This window comes from Lissotriton helveticus, chromosome 8 (genome assembly GCF_964261635.1).
Source record: "Lissotriton helveticus chromosome 8, aLisHel1.1, whole genome shotgun sequence".
In the NCBI taxonomy this organism is placed as follows: domain Eukaryota; kingdom Metazoa; phylum Chordata; class Amphibia; order Caudata; family Salamandridae; genus Lissotriton; species Lissotriton helveticus.
The window spans coordinates 1,298,414,155-1,298,433,164 of NC_136069.1; the positions used below are offsets into that span (position 1 = coordinate 1,298,414,155).

The 19,010-nt window shown below is 44.2% G+C and overlaps 1 protein-coding gene across 2 annotated transcripts in view; it reads right to left on the minus strand.

Moving 5' to 3' along the window:
* Positions 1 to 19,010, minus strand: part of SRPX (sushi repeat containing protein X-linked) — a 464,109-nt gene that overhangs the window by 288,548 nt on the left and 156,551 nt on the right. The gene's annotated exons all lie outside the window — the stretch shown is intronic.

The window sequence follows — 19,010 nt, forward strand, 5'->3', positions numbered from 1 at the left end:
AACCTCATGCATGCGCATCTAAAGACACCAACATGCTCGTGTGCACACGGCTAATCGCACCCTTCACACATTTACACATTTACATTTACATTTACACATAGCTAATCGCACCCTTTACATATGTTTAAGGGCAGCACACACTTGTCTACACGCTTCCACAAGAGAGATGGGACACACAAGGAAAGTAAGTGGTTTTATAACAAACCCTTTACGTGTTCTCGCCATTTTTAATCCACTTACAAATTCGACAGAGTGGGGTAACACATCCCCCCCCCCCCCCCCCCGCAGTGGGTGGGGGGGCAAGCTCCGGGAGCGAAAGCAAATGGAGAATTGCATTTCCATGGGATAAAAGCCTTCACCTGTGGGCTGCTTCCTCTGTTCCATATTCCAGTTTGCCTATTCAAAGTGGAATACTCTGCTATAACAGTTTCCATTGATTTAAGGCTGAAAATGAATGATTATGAGAAAAATAAAGTGCAGCAAAAATGCCGCTAAATTTCCATATTTGTGCCGCTAAATTTCCATATTTGTGCCGCTAAATTTGCGAATCCATGCCGCTATATCCTGGGGGGTCTGACTACACGTGATTCTGCAAGTGGCCATTATTCAGTCTGGGAGAACTTTGGATGGTGCATACATGAACAAGATCTCAATGAGAGCCAGAAAAAAAGGGATAGGTTGGAGAACTGATTGTGGATGCGGTAAATGTTATTACTGTTCAGGTGGATTTGAGAAGGGCACTTAAGAAGTTTGTGGATAATGCATGATTCAACTGTGATTGGCATCAGTCAGCCAGTGGGAAAGACTCAGTATGTGAAGAGGGTGGGCCTCCAAGCATCAAGAGATATCAGATTGCTTAATTACAATGTCGCTAGGAAACCCTCCAACCACTGGTCGGTGGCATTCCGACCGACATTGTAGGTTTAAACTCGGACCACCACATTAGGATGACAGCGGTCGCAGTTTAAACCGGTGGGGGACTCCGACTCTGTTCCGACGGGAGCCCGTTGGTCAGTCGGAACTGCAACATATTTCCTTAAGGACGGCGTTTTCGCAGTCAGGTTTATGATGTTGTTTTCTGACAGCCAATTCATGCCAACATTTCTAACATGGATAGGTTTTCGGAAAGTGACTTTGGGGCCCCTCTCAGGCCTCCCTTCCCCTTGACCCTCCGCATTTGGTCCCGGAGGTGCCCTCCTAAACATACCTGCACCATGTGGCAATGACCTAACGGTGCCTGCCCCACGGGGCAGGGATGTTTACAAACTTCCATTTTTCAATGGGAGCTTGCACGGCAACGTTTTCAGCCTGCTGCACAAGCTCCCATTGAAAAATTGAAGTTTGCGACCGCACCATGTGTGGTTGTATCCTAATGGGGTTGTTGGAGCCTCCGACCTGTGGTTGGGTGGTTCCTTCCCAGAAACAGTGTCCTCCGAACTACATTGTAATTGGGCCCTTATTGTCCATTGGTTGTAACAGATGAGCATTTCCATTACTTTACCTCACAGCAGTTGTACATATTTATTTACGTTTTAGCATTCCAACTATTGCACAACATATAAACGTTAATATCAAAAGCACAGCATGGATTAGATGTTAACATAGGCACATTGGCCTATAACATAACACAAACGGATCTGAGCACTTGCAAATCCTACAAGAGAATAGATGTCATAAAATAGACGAAAAAGAAACTGAAGAGCACTACAACTTTAGAGTTTAATGACTACTTATTCCTTCACAATGACAAGTGGGAGACATAAATATCTCCTAATTTCACTTCCACGGAGTTGAAAGGAAATAAAGAGGGGCCATTCCAAACAGACAGAAAGAAATCCGAATCTTTGCACCTGCATCTTTCGTCTTTACTCCACAGTAATTTGGTTTTAATATAGCACATAATAACGGTGTTCAACCTGCCTTGAATCACAGAGGACACCTGGCGGAACTGAGACACCAGGAGGTGAATTAATTTGCTATAGTTCTTGCGAAGTGAGGGAGCAAGGATTTGAAGCTAAATATTCTGGTTAGAGGCATCAACGTAGCTATTACACTTCATCGTTTCTTGTCTAATTTCGTCTTATTCCACATGTGTACCTCCTCTTTATTAATTATTTTCAGTTCCTTCATCTCTTGCTCCTTACTCGCCTTTTCTACGAATTGCCCATTTTCATATATTTTCCTTTTCTATCTGGGTCCTGGTTCTATTCTTCTCCCCTTGCACTCATTCCTCCCATTTTAATCGTATTTTCTTTATTCCACACCTTTTTAGAGCTCTTACCTCCCCCCCTTCTTGTTTACTAGTTTTCTTGATTACACTACCACAAACACCCGTCTTTCCTTGAATCAGTTCAATTTAATTTCCTCTTTCCAGAAGTCACTAACATGACAAGACGTGTATAATATGTGTAAGGCAAGGTATAAATCAACAGTTCGGTGTGTAGTATGGTATTCGTCTAAATAGTTGTTCTCCCTCCCCCACTTCTGCCCCCCTGCAACCCCTCATGCTCTCTGTCAAATCCACGTTTTTGTTATCAGTCCCAACTGGACTCCACAGTTAATACTGTTCTATGTAAAAGCATCCAATATTTCAGACACTCCTGCTACAATAACATTTTCACTTTGAGTCATGCCGCTGCTACCTGGAACTTGGCTTGGGACATTAAAGATATTGAAAAAAAAAAACACTTTAAATTTGTGGTGTGCATGGTCCGAAAATCACTATGCTCTAAAGGGGTTTTATTAGTAACTGGGCTATAACTTGCCAAAATGTTCTTTGTCAGATAAACCCTTGTAGTATCTTGTAATTGTGCTCAGTCGGAGATGCTGTCGGTCATAACTGGATGGGTAGATGCCATGGTTGACAGTTGGTAAATCTTAACTACGTTTACATCTCTTGGACCCAGCATTTTCTTTACAATGACTATGGGAAATCAGCTCCAACAAGTAAAATGTGAGAGTGTGTGAATACTCTACTATATGCAAGGTATCACACAGTAAGAGAAACATGGGAAGGTAAACTCATATAGCCAAAGGTACTTTGATCTCTGAACAGTCATCGACCACCAACATGTAACTGAATGAATGAATGAATGAATGAATGAAAGGGAATTTGTTAAAGCGCGGACTAAGCCCAAGGGCATCAAGGCGCAGGGCAACTGCTGTTCCTAGTTGCACCTGGGGATGAGAAAAAGAACCTGAGATGCACAGGCTAATGTGCTTCACCTGCTTGAGGCTTTTTGGTACAAAGGCCACAACAGACATTCAACTGAGTTGCACACTCAATCAATCAATAAATTCTTTATTCGATCCATTAACATACAGATCATAAAAGAACTGAAAAAGATCGATAATAAGCATAACAAACCAGTTCATAACTTGAAAAATGCATTACTAATGTTTTTTTAATTACCCATGTAGCAGCTAAAATTACCTGCACAGATCATAAATAGACATTGCTGTTACATTAAGAAGTGGAATAAAAACCCTGCTGTTTTTGGGCGCATCTTATAGGCCACATGCAATACAAATATAGTTACCCTTTATCTGCAGGTTAGTTTTAGAGTGGATGCTCCAGACAATCTAAGGTACATTTTCTCCTCCTTATACAGGCCCACAAAAATGTGGCTATCGAAAAACATACAAAAGGGTCAGGCAAAGACATTAAAAAATATAAGGCTACCCAACATTGTCTAAAATTGCAACACCTTAAAATCGGAAAGATTCTGAAAGTCAGTATTTTTTACACTCCCTTGAGGATCAACAACCGAGCTTTCCAATCCCTCTGCAAGATCATTACCACCTAAGGGTAGTCAATCACATGCTTCTAGGTCTGCCAAGGGAGCATATCTGTTTTCCAATCTCAACCCCAAGACGCCCATATTTCTACCTATGCAGCCTCCTATTGGACCTTCCATCGGAGGTCTTCTATGTTCATTTCCCAGGGTTAAGATGTGGCTATAGAAATACTCCAGAGGTAAGGCAGAAATCTGTGTACCCTGGAGGGCTACTTTGTGTAGCTGACCTAAGAGAGATCGAACTACAAACCTAATATTGAAATGTATTACTACACAGTCGCCCAATTTAGATTTTCTAGAAGTGCAAAGCCGCCGCCCTACTCTCCTGCCAATGATATTCTTATTAGGCAGAAGGCCACCCCCCTACAAAATGGTTTGAATGTCTCGACAGCCAATGTAAGCTTTTGGCCATTAAATGGGTTGTTGATTCTTGCTGATCCTCCCGCAGGATCGGTACATTGGCCAAAACCAATACAAGCGGGGAAGCTGCTGGAGGGAGATCCAGTATCTGGTAAGAGTAAGAGTCCTTCCCCACCTCATTTCCCTCTGGCCTCCGGAACTCATCCCTCCCTGAACCCCCCCATCACTGGGACGGTTAGTTTTTATGTGTGTGGTGTGGATCAGCTTCCCCCATCTGGTTCCTTGCCTGCGGTCGTTGAGTAGTCCCAGGGCGTGGATTGTTTAAGAGTTGTAAGTTGTTTACACCATGATCCTCGAGGCAAGATAATCTCCCTTCAATCTCTGTTAGTTTGAGAAGGAGAGGGTTCACTAAGAGGGTTACCATCTTTTCTAGTTTTATCCACCTGTACTCATCGTTCATCAAAGGAAGCGGATCCAGCGGCAAAAGAATACTCTTACTATTTTCCAAAACTGTAGTCGCCCTCGCTTTTGTCACTCCGGTAACTCTTTGTTTCTGTGCCACACCACCCCTTCTTCTCTTAACTGGTGGTTCGTTGTTATTTTCAGACTGCAGGGGAGATATAGTGCCAGTCGTAGGTATAACGGGGCTAGTGACTGTTACAGCAGGAGATTCAGGAGCCCTACTTGCCGAGTGATCTAATGGGACTGATAATGGGGGCTGCGTGGGGACACTATCTGAACTAGCTCCCCCTAGAGAACATCGCTTCTGAGAAGGCAGAGGTTCCAATGATAGACGTCTCACTGTGAGTACTTTCTCATGTGAAAAGACGCCCGCTGCCCTTGTTAGGAATGCATCGAGAGGGTTTATTACCACTCCTCCTGTTTGGTCATTTGTCCCCTTCCGTTTAACCATTCCTCAATCAAATGCAGTCAATTATAATGAAAAGTACCTTATGCAGATTCCAGTGGTTAGAGGGGGTGCCCAGCCCAGCCTCTGATGAGCGTGGACGGGCCCGTCCTTGGCCCGGGATTCACCTAGCCGCGGGACTGCTGCAGCATTTTAAGCGTGTTTGCTGGCGCAAGGGCTCGCAGGACAAAATGCAGCACGGCTTAGCCCCCCTGCTGCCAGGTTAGGGTTGGTGATCGTTGCACACTCAATTCATGAGAACGTTTGAGTCACCTGCAGCATAGTGCACTCCTTGACTACACCCGAGTACAGTGTGGCAGTACTAGTGGGATCTCGGCCAGAGTGGGAGGGAAGAGGAGTACATGGGAAGTAAGGGGAAGTGTAGCACTTCAGGATTAAAGCACAATTCATAATAACCCTATATGATGCCTTGATTGGATTATTCAGTATTTACTTTTGCAGGAAGATTAAAATAACTTTCCTTTTCATAAAAATAAGCACAGAGTTGGACATTAATTATTGTGCCTATTGTTTGACTGTTAAGGTCTTAGGGCCTGATTTAGATCCCAGCAAATGGGTTACTCCATCACAGCGGTGACCGTTATCCCGTCCGCTGAAATATAAATCCTTTAGTCTCTTCGGCTAGATGGGTTCAGAAGAGGGCTTGGAAAAAGCTTCGGTTAGAAGACTTTCATCGTCTTCTATTAGAGGAGCCGCTCGGCCCTTTGACGGATGTAGAAAAGGGGTATGACCTCTTCTGTTCTTGGATCACCAGGGCCTTGGACTCTCTGATACCTATTGTATCAACTAAAATCAATTCTAGAGAGTCGAGCCCCTGGTACGATGGCGCCCTTCGGGCCCTAAAGGGTGCCTGCAGACGGGCTGAGAGGGCTTGGAGGAAGACCTATGGGGCTGACCTAAAAGCCGCATACTCCAGGTCCGTCAAGCTCTACCATCGAGCTATTTGCCGAGCCCGTGCGGCTTTCTATGCCGCTGAATTCCGGAACAGTTCTAATCCGTCGAAAGCCATCTTTAAGGCCGTTAAAGATCTTACGACGAAGCGGATTACCTCTACGACCGAAAGCTCTCTTTCCCACTGTGAATCCCTTGCATCCTACTTTTTAGGGAAGGTGCAAGCTATTTATCGGACACTCCCTGGTACAGGGCACAGTGAGGAAAGTACCAATGGGGTTCACCATCAGACTACTCTGCTTGTTTTCCCCCCCCTCACCTCGGACGGCTTTGACAAACTTGCATCGCAAGTTAAATCTGGATCTCCATCCGATCCAGTAAGGCCTGCTCTTTTTCGGGATCAGGCTTTTATGGGGCGTTCAGCTGTATGCTCCCTTGTCAATCTGTCCTTGGAAACGGGAGTAGTTCCAGCCAAGTGGAAACAAGCCGTGGTGTCCCCAATTATTAAAAAGCCCACCCTGGACCCATCTAAGCCTGAAAGTTACCGCCCCATCTCGTTGCTACCCTGGCCAGCCAAGATTACTGAGGCCCACGTCAATCTGGCCCTGGCTGAGCATTTGGTACGAACCAATGCCCTCGATCCCACACAAAACGGGTTCCGTGCTGGGCACAGTACGGAAACCGCGTTACTTGTGATGGTGGAACATCTCCGGGCAAGGTTGGATGCTGGTCAAACGGCGGCGCTTATTTTGTTAGACCTTAGCGCCGCCTTTGACACGGTGGACCACAGCATCCTCCTGCACCGGCTCGAGGAGACTGGTATTGGCGGTCAGGTGCTGCAATGGTTCCGCTCCTTTTTAGACGACCGCTCCTTCTGTGTTGCCATCCCTCCCTTCAAGTCCAACTACCAACCGCTGGCCATGGGGGTTCCGCAAGGGTCCTCGCTGAGTCCCACGTTGTTCAATCTCTACGTGAGACCGCTGGCTGATGTCGCTAGGCAGTGGGGCCTAACTTTGGTCTCATATGCCGACGACACACAGCTGGCGGTTACTCTCAGCGGGGACGCGGAAATTGCGGCCCCCAGGTTTCAGTCTGGACTGAAGGCGGTGGCTAGTTGGCTGACAGGCAACTGCCTTCAGCTTAATGCCACAAAGACGGAGGTGATGGTCGTCGGTAAGGGAGTGGAGCTGTGGGGCGACCAATGGTGGCCTTCAGAGCTGGGACCCACTCCGATTCCGGTGTCGGAGATGAAAAATCTGGGGGTATGGTTGGATGCCGGCCTCTCCTTTGTAGGGCACACACAAAAAACTGCGGCCTGTTGTTTTGGACTTCTAAGGGGCTTGAGACCAGTACTCAAGTTCTTTGATGCCCCAACCAGGCAACTGGTGATCCAGGCTACTGTCATCTCTCGCCTGGATTATGCCAGTTCTCTCCTGGCTGGGGCTAACCAGGCCGAACTAACCCGTTTGCAACGGGTTCAGAATGCCGCGGCGAGAGCGATTGTTGGCCTGCCCAGATTCAGTTCTGTGGCAGGTGTCCTTCGCTCTTTACATTGGCTTCCGGTTAGGAAGCGCATTCTCTTTAAGATCTTGTGTCTTGCTTTTAAGATCCTGAGAGGTATCGGCCCGGAAATTCTGTCGAGTTGCCTTTCCTTTTATGTCCCCACCCGCAGTCTCCGCTCCCAGGGTTTGGCTCTTGCAGTGGTCCCCAGATTCAGGCTCAGTCGTATGGGAGGCCGTTCATATAGGGTCATGGCTGCATCAGCATGGAACTCCCTCCCTGTTGAAATCCGTCTGATGGAGGACCTTTTGACCTTCCGGAGGGCGATAAAAACTTTCCTGTTTTAGTTGTTTTGATCTTATTTTCTGTTGTGTTATGTTCTGCCTTGTCCTTGCGCCGGGACGCTCCTTGGCTGGAGTATCTGTGCGCATAATAAATCACCCTAACATAACATAACATAATGGGATTTATGTTTGGGTGGACGGGATATTCGTCAAAGTTGTGACGAAGTAACCCATACACCGAGATCTAAATTAGGCCCTTAGTTCTTACGCCGTACACAAGACCTCCCCAACCCAAAGAAGCCTGTAAATGCTCACCATCACCCTTCAGATCTGGTGTGGGTGGATTCCTTTCAAATGTCATTTCAGGCTTTGTGCAAAGTGATGTTTCTCACAGCAGGTAGCAATGCAGCCAGTTCCAAGCAGCAGTGAACAACACAATGAAATGTGAGATCACTGCACCTGGTCTTCATCATTCTTTCTAAAGCAGTAATCGGGCAGAGAAATGTCTTCATCCTGAACAACAGAAACTGCAGTCCCACTTTTACCCCCATCATCCACCAAATACCAGAACTCATGAAGTCCTAAACATCAGTGCCTATAGATCGATCTAATAGGACACTTGGGATTATAGTAGAATAGTTTTTTTTCTTTAAGAGCTCAAACTGTGCAGACCATTGTAAGTCAAACAAACTATAATAAAGGCTATTCTTTTGTCTAATGTCCACTGTCAACCAAGGCATTGCACATTTGACACCATCTCCTGAGGCAGAAGACCAGTTGGGCCACAATGTTTTAAACATATTGCAGTCGTGTCAACAAGTATACTGGAAGGACGGTAGTTAAGACAAACTTGTAGTACAGTTTAGACTGCATCGAAATTGCCAACCTCTGGATCTCTTTAGGGGATAAAAACAAGAACCCATTGCAGTTACCACAGATTTTGAAAAAAAGACTCTAAATCACTCCTCAAAATTGTGACTTTCATACTCAGATGTTGATCCCACATAAATACAATCTTTGCTACTTTTCTGGTAAGATCAAAGAGGGAAGGGTGGAGCAGCTGGATAAGTTTTCAAACAAAGAGTGAATTTAACCTCTGTCTGGGTGGTGCTATGTTTCATGACACTCTGCCCTAAACAATCGACCACCACCACAAAGGCCTTCAACAACAAAGAAAGCCTTCATGAGAATCAATGATGTAAAAACAGCAGCAGTCAAATGTGGGCAGAGGGCTGTTCAAAAAGACATGAGGTTATTATAATTTTAGGACTAAAGATAGAATGACTAACTTTGGTTGTAAAATCATGGCAGGTTTCTCGTCTATCCAAACGCTTTGGTTGTAACAAGTACAGGTTCAATCATTCCGAACATATTAAGGTACTTATTAAAGAAGAAGTTTTACAATATAATCACATTTCTAAGACGCTCATTAAGAATACCTCTGAAACTTTAACTGGGCCCGCAACGCGAATTACTCAGAATTATGTGATCCGACGATTTGCCAGATCGAGTATGTTTCACCGTGTGCAGATTTAGTAATCTGGAATAGAGGGCCAATTCCTTCTACACCCCATTATACGATGTTCATATTAAGTTGGTGGGCTACCTGGAGATTTCTGCACAGGGTAATATACTTGGGTCGCATGCTATTGGAACACAACCAGTTGCTCATGGGCATACAGTGTTGCAGGCATGCATCACCCATTACCACCGGGTGGCTCCCACCCAATTACGTACACAAACTTACATTCAGAGACCACTTGGCGCACATGAAAGAAGACTACTTTCGCATTAACCAACACACAACTGCACACACTATCGAGTAGGATGCTTTGAAGGTGGTGGTTTGCGGTTACTGCTTTAGTGAATCAGTATGGATTCAGAAATCACTAAGGGCGGACCTATGAGCACTAGACGATAACATCTGTAGACTGGAGAGGGAATCTCCAGATAATCCCCAGGTGCTACCTGCCCTGAATGAGAAGTAGAAAAACATGTGACTACCCTGGAAAGGCTGCAGGGTCTGAACTGGTGTAAATACTGAACCTCTGCTCATGCTGAGGGAGGCCAGGCAAGAAGACTGCTCTCCTGGCTGTTCTGTCCTGAGGATAGGGGTTGCCTGTTTACCCAGATAGGGGGCCCGACGGGAACCTTGGTGCCAGAGGAGGAGAGAGGCCTTGGGGGCACCAATCACTGAACCTGAAATCAGGGGGCCCGTGAGGAATTGGCACAGGGGAAAATGGCAGGTAGGGATGCCCTGCCGATAGAAGTCTATCGAACATATGCATGGATTCTGGTGCAGACATTGCCATAAATGTATGCCTACACAATGGAACGTCGGCCCCTACCAGATATGACCAGAGAAGCCCTAATAGTCTCCATCTCCAAACCATAGGGGGATGTCACTGATGTGGCAAACTACTGCCCACTCTCTGTTAAAATTGAATTGCAAAACCCTCAGTAAGAAACTACGGGGTTGGCCCTCACAGAAACACCTCTTATAATATCAAATATATTTATTGGATCCTAGAGGAGACCCCCAAAAACACTACCCTCAGGCAGTGGTCTTGGTGATTGAGAGCCGGAAAGCATTTGAGAGTTTGTGGTGGAATTACTTGAGAGCGATCATGCGGAAGATGTTGTTAAGTGAGGGTTGGTACAAATGGGTTGCACTGCTATATGTGAACGCGTGGGTCTGAGTGTGTGTGGGCCAATGCATCTCCGACCCGTTACTATTTTTTGCGGCTCTTGGCAGAGCTTCCCGCAATTTCTGATGCTTTTTGCATTGGCGATTGAACCATTTGCCAGCATACTTAGATCCGACGCTGAGGAACTTCTACTCAGAGGGCACCTTTGGGAGCCTGGAGATCCCGATTATAGAGTGTGACCTCTAGTGCACAAATTCCTCGTCAACAGGGTACTGGTGCACATGGTGCGCCAACTCAAGGGGCCATTAAAACCTAAACCTCACACACATGATCTGATCTCATGACGTCCGATGGCCTGCCGTCTTTGCGAACCAGATGGGAGACTAGTATAGGTAGAAAATTCGATGGAAATGAGTGGGAGCAGACTCTAGAAAACGCATACACTATTTCTTGAAACACAATCTTCAAATTCAGGCAGTTTAACTATTTACATAACACCTTCCTCATGCCCCACAGGCTGAACACAATGATACATGCTAACGACTTGAGTTGCCCCAGAGATGCTTTGGTCAATGTGTATTTTGTCCTTATGATGTGGAGCTGCCCAGTGATTCTGCCTCCAGGTGACATTGGAGCTCGAGAAAACTTTGCGTAGGGAGTTGCTGCACACGGCTCAGATATGCCTGCTTGGTCTCTATAGCAGAAGGCCAGAGAGAGAGGCTGGCAATTGGTTCCTAGACCTAAACATGGGAGTGCACTACACTGGAAAACCCCCGGAAGGCCTTCTGCATAGTCAGTGGAAGGCAGAGGTGAAGAGCTGGGTCCTGGCAGAGAGAATGCTGTTGCGTCTGGAAGAACATAGAGGCCTAAGTACAATACCCCTGGCAGAGCAACGGATAGAGGTGGAAGCTACTTTTACTGACTCGGAGGAGCGGTAGCCCAGCAGGATGGACCACAGACCCCCATGGTATGGATTCTCCTTCCCCATCTCTGGGGAAGACCTACATGTGCTGGACTAGGACTGTGTTGGGTGTGCTGTGGTACCCCCAAAATAACCATGCTGGAGTTCAGAAGGTGAATGAGTAATAAAGACATCTTCAACATTTTGTTTTTATCTTGTCTCATTTGCTGTGAGTTCAAAGAAAGGTCAAAATTGTCTTCAGATAAATTGCTGCTTATTCTAAGTAAAAGATTGCTGTAAAGTAAAGTAGTGATACATTTCCCGGGGTACAGGGAGTGTGAAAGGAAAGTCTACAGGGCGTCAACTTAATTAAGACAACAAAATGTAAATACCTGAAAATAAATTGTACATAATATACATTTCGAAATATACTATCAATTAGGAAATTACAAATGAAGGACTTTTATTGTAATTCAGAGGTGTGGTGAAACAAAGATTTTATGAGGCTCAAACCAATCAAGACACTTTACCTGGTGATGCACACCTTATAATTATTTGCTGAACCCCGATTTCCACAAACATTACTGTTTGTGCAAGATATACTTTTTTTGCATCATTTCGATGGAAAATGTGCAGTCTGCAAATGCCAATGCGCTGCCACACCATACTTTAATACAGTATTTGCAACAGTATGCTCCGAAATGCAACACCGGCTACATAACACACCCTTACCACTCTCATGCTAACTGGGCGTGACTCGTTTGCTACACTTATTCTTTGTGCGGCACTTGGATCTTTTAGTCCTTTACGACTATAGTAATGTAACATTGATGGAAATAATCTCACTCCAAAATTTGTTCCAGCACCACTTAGTAGGCCTCAGGCCTTGGACACACCTGTTTTCCCATGCTCAAGAGTTTCTATTTCCCTAGCTTCCAGACATCTGCACAGACAACAATGAGAGCATTTTCACATGTTGGTGTACAACTAGTTAACTACAGCTTTATATGTTTCTTAGTTGTGCCAACGAGTACCTGTGCTATATAGTATGCCTGTATGTAACAGCCTGAGCAAAACTGATACTGCATGTTTCGGTATCTAGTATGCTTACACTAACTTTTTTGTTACATTACACAATTTTCACACCACCCGAATTTGAACTGCTGATGTTTCTATCTGTAAAACAACACAAACTCAATAAAGAAAGTTTGAAAAAAGGACAAGTCGCCATAAAAGAGCTCGACACTGAAGGGAACTTTTACAGGCTGACGTGCACCTTGGGAAATAGCAGAATGCCAGCACTCACAGTAAAACCAGCCAGTGGCAGAAATGGGCTGTCCCGTTCGCCCATGCAGAATGCTGTAGTGAGCAGCAGAAAAATTTGAATGAGAGAACTGCAGGCTAATGGACGAAGAGAGCTGGCCTAACACTACTATAAGTACATTACACATAGAGTGTTAGAAAATTAAATGGTCTTGTCTAACGCCAGATCTACATATTAAGCACTGGTGTTCAGGGGCAGTAAGCGTCAGGGAAACAGACGCCACTGACCGCAAGGAGCACAGTAAGATGCATTGCTTTAAGGCTTGTAGTAAGGGGACCGATAAGAGTCAAGTCTCATTGGTAACCTTTATATGACTGAAGATTTTAACTCAAATCTCCTCTTATTGTCGCTGAGAGATTAATATTTTGATTATACAACAGTAGGACCTTCCTAGTTAGGTAGACGCTGACACTATGTAGGTACTATTAAGCACATTTTGTGATTCATTTGACAGTATACCTAGAGTCTTTTTGGGAAAATAAATGTTTGCTTCCTGTTGTGAGGAAACTAAAAAAACAATTGTGAGAGCTTGTGTGAATGTTGTGACACAGGTTTTTTTTAGTAAAAAAGCATTTATAATGGAGGTCTGGTTTCCAAGGGGCATTCTTGGATGCTCACACCTTACAAAAAACTGTGACCTCAGTTGATTCCTTCCACCCAATATAATGTTACTTAGACTTCAGGTTGCTTTTTATCCACACTCCAGCAGGAGATATGCATGGATCCACAGATGAATAGTAAATAGCATACTGCTTACTGTACTTTCCTTTACATTAATGGTGCCACAGCAATAAGGTATGATCCGATGAAGCAGTGATAATTCTAAGTTGAAAAAAAAATTATGAGAAGTCATGAACAGATGCACATAGACCTTCATTAGTTGGTGCTCTGAGCTGTGAGTAGTTATAATTGAAGTATTATGAAGTATCATGTTTTAGTGCATACTTTCAATGCCACCCCTATTTTTCCATTCCTTCGTGTAGGTGTATGCTGGGTAAACAAGTTATTGTAATCTCTTCAAAAGGATCACTGCCACACTCAAATGAGTTACATTTTGTTACCAAGAGATGTGTTAATAAATTTGTAAAGCATCCCATCAAATGTATATTTTTACATACTTGTAGGAAAACTGTTTATTGTGGAAGAGGGGGAGCAGCACAGACCACTTACACCATGTTTGTGTGAAAAAGGCTGCTTTATTGAAAAAGGTGTACATCACATAACTCAGCCCTGGGCTTTACAACTTACAAAACTACAAATATCACCTAACAAAATTGTTCACCTATGTTAACTACCCCTCACCCCTAGGTGTCCCTCCCTGCCACAACAACTTAATTCTGTAAGTCTCCATTTCCTCTAGTGCTGATCTTCTACCTACCTTTAAACTTGCTTCAAATTTTACTGCAACTATTTACCGAACTAACTCAACTTCCTAATGAACCTTTAATTTCCTGGCTCATCCAGGAGTGAGCATGTCTACCCGTTCCCTTTCAGCCTGGATTGCCGCTGTCAACAACAATAAACTTCGGTAACCCATGACAACTTTTCAGCCAACCACTCCTGCACCTGCCTCAAAGTGACAACCATACATTGTTACCTACCTTGCGCATCTGTTCCCTATAAATCCTGCCCCCCAAAAGACCAAAACATGGTCTCACATAAATTCTCAAAAAAACTCCAACTCTAGGCTGGGAATGCGGGCAAAAGCGTTACGGCTCCTAGTACAAGCCACCGTGTCACCACGATACAATGGTGGCTGGTGACCTAATCTGTCCGCATATATATCCTGGGCTATGAATAAGGCCCAAACCAGTGCAGACCCCAAACAGTCGTCAGACTGCTCCAATTCCCCGATATTGTCTCGGGTGCAGACCTCCATGTGGTCAGCTGCCCCTTAAGTCCCCTTTGGGGTCTTGTACTAAAAAAAGGACTACGCTATAAGGTAAAAGGGGGATGTGGTCCAAATAAATATTTGTTATTTTAAAAATGAGGACTGAGAATGACCTCCAGCAACATTTGTCAACGACGTATCTTATTTTCAGTTGAGGTAATCTGCACATGCCCTTTTTGGGGATGGAAGCTTTATAGGGGAGTTGGTTTTGGGTGTCGGGTAATAACTGTTAGAAGGCTTTTGATTATTCTGAAATTCTTAACCTGCATATCATCTCCCCTCATTCGTTTCTATCTGTTCATGGATATGATACTTTATTCTATTAAAACGAAGTTTTAAAAAAGTAAGTATTGCACCATATTTGAAATGTTCTTGGAAAAATCAGCTACATGGAGAGAAGGAATACGTTACTCACAAATTCCTATACTCTCGAGCAGAGCGTTACTCACCAATAATTTTTTCCAAACACCCTATAATGGCTGCACAGTGCCATGCGTCCTCACCCACATATAGTCTACTTTAGGTTTATTTTACAGGCGAGCCTGTCGCCATCTTCTTGTCTGGCACCATGTGGGTAATTCAAGTCATATTATCAATAGTAACTGCTCTGGATCATATTTTGAGGGAGGTCTGCTTTTTGAAAGGGAATCCTTTTAGAGTTGGCACCCGTACCTCAAACAGGCCGACATACATATGCGGTACACCGCATAATTACAGGCTTGCTTGCGGCGTGGGAAACCAGAGACTTTCTTCTAAGAGGCGGTGTGCCACTCAGTACCTCTAATTTTGAATTCCCTAGTGGGACATCTCCTGTAATCACAGCTTCACGGGGGGAAAGGATGTTAATAAAGGTTTATTTGTGATGCTCATTACTGTATTTTGCAAAACACTGCTTGTTTTCTGTACATGCTTTTTCTTTTCATACTGGTAGCTTAAGTAAAGATGTGTAAAATATGGAACAATGCTGTTGATTATAAGAGCCCCAAATCCAACTGTTGTGCATCCATGACAACTGTAATAATTACAAATAGGTAAGTATAACAGCACTTAAAAAGTGGATTTGTAATCATTTAAGTTACAAAAGTACTGCATTTTGACTGAATTTCTATTATTCCTCACTTGCAAATGTGGATTTAAGGCCATTTCAAAAACTATTTGCCTTAAAGTTCTTCGATAAAAAAAGAAAGGAAAAAAATAGACACAAGCAGTTAATTTCTCAAGGAAAGAGAGTCAAATAAATTCCAGAGATTAGCGTTTAGCGAGGAACAGATGTGTTGTAACTCACTCAGGATATACTATGTGGCAGGAAAGCTCAGACATGCGCCAGCAGGAAGTTGGACAGCCTATGAAAAGCTCTGGAAACGCCTATCATGCAGTCGTGTGCCAATTTATTAATAGGTTTATTTTTGGAGGACGCCATGCTGGCATAGTGTGCACACAGCACTGCGGTACGCCATGTGATCTACGACCAATTTGTGAGGCGCCAGTTGTTGACGTTATTTATGGCGCAATGACAGCCGAATTATGAGTTGTGTTTATTGAGGATATATGTCTTGCATTTTATTAATGTTTCTATGTGTACTGCCAAAGTATCACCAACGTGCCTGTACTTGTTTGTGAACGTGTGCATATTCACAGAACCCCCAGTGTATGTGTAGTATTTCAGAAAGTGTCTGTCTGAGCGGTGTTATCAATGGTTCAGCCCCCCTCTCCCTGACCGACCACCCCAAAACGAACACAAATTGAAAACGAACGAGACAAAATTGATAGAGAAAGAAATGCCATTCTGCTTAGAAGAACAAAGCCACAGTGAACGGAAACATTCTCCAGGTGGTATGATGGTCTTGCTACTGATTGGTAGAGAAGCGGAAATACTTCCTGGTGTGCAGTGTAGATGGCAACATGTGTCCGGTAATAAACACCCTCATACATGCACAGGTAGGCACTAGTGCCACACCTCACTCCATACATTAGGTACACACCTGGTTATAAGTGTTCAGGAACCTGAAACACACAGACATACAACACACACCACAACACACAAACACACACACTGCTTAATTTATTTATTTATTTATAAAGTTTTACATAGCGCGAACAAGATCCCGAAGGATATCAGAGCGCTTTACATTAGGATGGAAGGAATTACATAAATGCAAAATCGGCATCAAGTAGGAGTAAAAAAAAAACAGGATTGATCGCAGATTCCAGGATAATTGCACCATGGTGGGTAATACAATAAACAGGTATAAGTGGGCAATGAAGGGGGTCAGTATTTAATGGTGGGCGAACCAAAGGCAAGCCTGTCTGGGCCATTCGCGACCCAACCCAGAATTTGAGCGGGTGGTTACAGGTGGGGCCCACCAGCACTTATTTTTCCTCATCAGACTGACCTATAGCAAGAGAGAAACACAGAAAAAGGGGAAGAAGGAGGAAGAGAACGACGGGAAACGGTGACAAAGGGAGAAATCAGGGATGAAAAAGAACTTGAAAGAGGGAGATAAAAGTACAGGGGGCATCTAGCGGTGGGTGAAAGAGGCATCAGGTGAAATCAAGATTTTACAGCCTTGGTGTGCAACACTCCAGCCCTTCAACAGCACCGGCCCCGGGCTTTTGAACTTATTGTTTTAGAAATTAAGTACTGCACATATATTCATTTCAACAATATCATATTGACCCCACAATATGGAGTTGTTGAGAGCGGCTGGACACTCACTCATTTAAGACGTTTCCCGATGGAGAAAGGCTCTTTGCAGTAATCTTCCAGACTACAGTGCTAGTTCACTCACACTATCAGTGCTTAATTTGAACCAGTGGTGTCCAGTGGGGGGCACCAGCACTTATTTTTCTGCATCAGGCATTTACACGAGCAAAAGACACATATGGTAAAGACGGAGGAAGAGACAGGTGGAAAAGAGTCACAAAGGGAGAAAGGAGAAAGCTGCAAGAGTGAGCTGAAGTGGCAGGAAGTGGCTGTAAATGGAATAAAGATGTCCAAGTTGGCTTCAGGATTATGCTGCCTCCGTATTCTGTGCTCGCATACTTAGCTGCATTAGCCACATGTTCCACAGGAGAGCTTTGGGCACTGGCACGCTTTTATTTACAGATTAAGCACAGCCCACTATGTTAAAGTAGCTCTAAATCAAGGGGTACAGGGGACAGTGGGGTCACATATGAACAAGTTATTTACTTTCAGTACCACTGTTTCTGGGGTATACTCTAATTGAAGATGATTCCCTTTTTAAATACTCCCAGGCTTCAGACTGGATCTAGAACCTCTTTAGTAATTGCTCCCGGACTCCGTGGTAGCTTCACATCGCCATCGGAAATGACGGCACAGAACTCATATACGTGTCCCCTCATGGACTGATGTCAGTTTTATTTTGCTAATCTTGCACGTTCTCAGACGCTGTGAGGTATTGTAAGTATAACAGCGTGCAAAACCTACATTGGACCATTTTAAAACCATAAATGTCCACTCCACCAAATTGGGATGAGTGAGGACAGTGAGGAATCTCTGGTTAGGTAGAGTATCCACCAGAAAACGTGTTACAAAAGGTAAATAACTTGTTCTTCTGACGGATACATTCAACCACAAATTAGTCACAATCTGGATCGATATAAAGAAGTACTTCTCTGAGGGAGGAGCTGAGGAATGGACTTACAGCAGGAAGTCACACAGGATAAGTTGGCAAAATGGCCCTCAATGCAGGCGTTAACGTGGAGACAAAAATGCCTGGTGAAGTAATGAACAGACACAACTATGGCAGCTTGACAGATGCCCAACACCAGAACCCCTTTCATCGATGCCATAGTGGCAGCTTTAGTGTTTGTAAAATATGATAGAAGGTTCTCAGGAGGCTTCTTCTTGGCCAGGGCATTACACATTTGTATGCACATATTGATCCACCTGGAGATGGTTTGTTTCTGGACGGTGTCTCCTTTGATAGCAGTGGCTAATCTAACAAAAAACTCTGGTCATCTTCCTAGTATATCTTAGTGCAATCTTTGTAAAGGATAAGGGCCCTCTATTGATCCAAATGATGAAGCAGTTCCTTCTACTTAAGGGGATATGGCAAAAAAAGAAAAATGGGACGTGTGATAAACTGCCTCATATGGAAGTGTGACATGATATGACTGAGGTCAAAGCATCTATTTGCCAGAAAAGAATGAGGTATATCAAGGCTATTGACAGCTCCTGAACTTAATTAACATGCTATGCAAAAGTCATTACAATATGGAATAAAGTCTTACTGATCAGGGCACAGTTGTATTTAGGCTCAAATGGTTTGCACATTAAAAATGTGAGGTTGAAGTTAAGGTCCCACTGTGGCATGATAAAGGGCGCAAGAGAAAACACATAAGCGAGTCCTTTCAAAAACCACATCACAAATGGTGGCTTAAATATCAAAGACTAGTCAGGCAAACTTGTCCTTGACTCCACACAGCGCAGCTTGTTACAGTACAATATGCTAGCTGTGCTGGC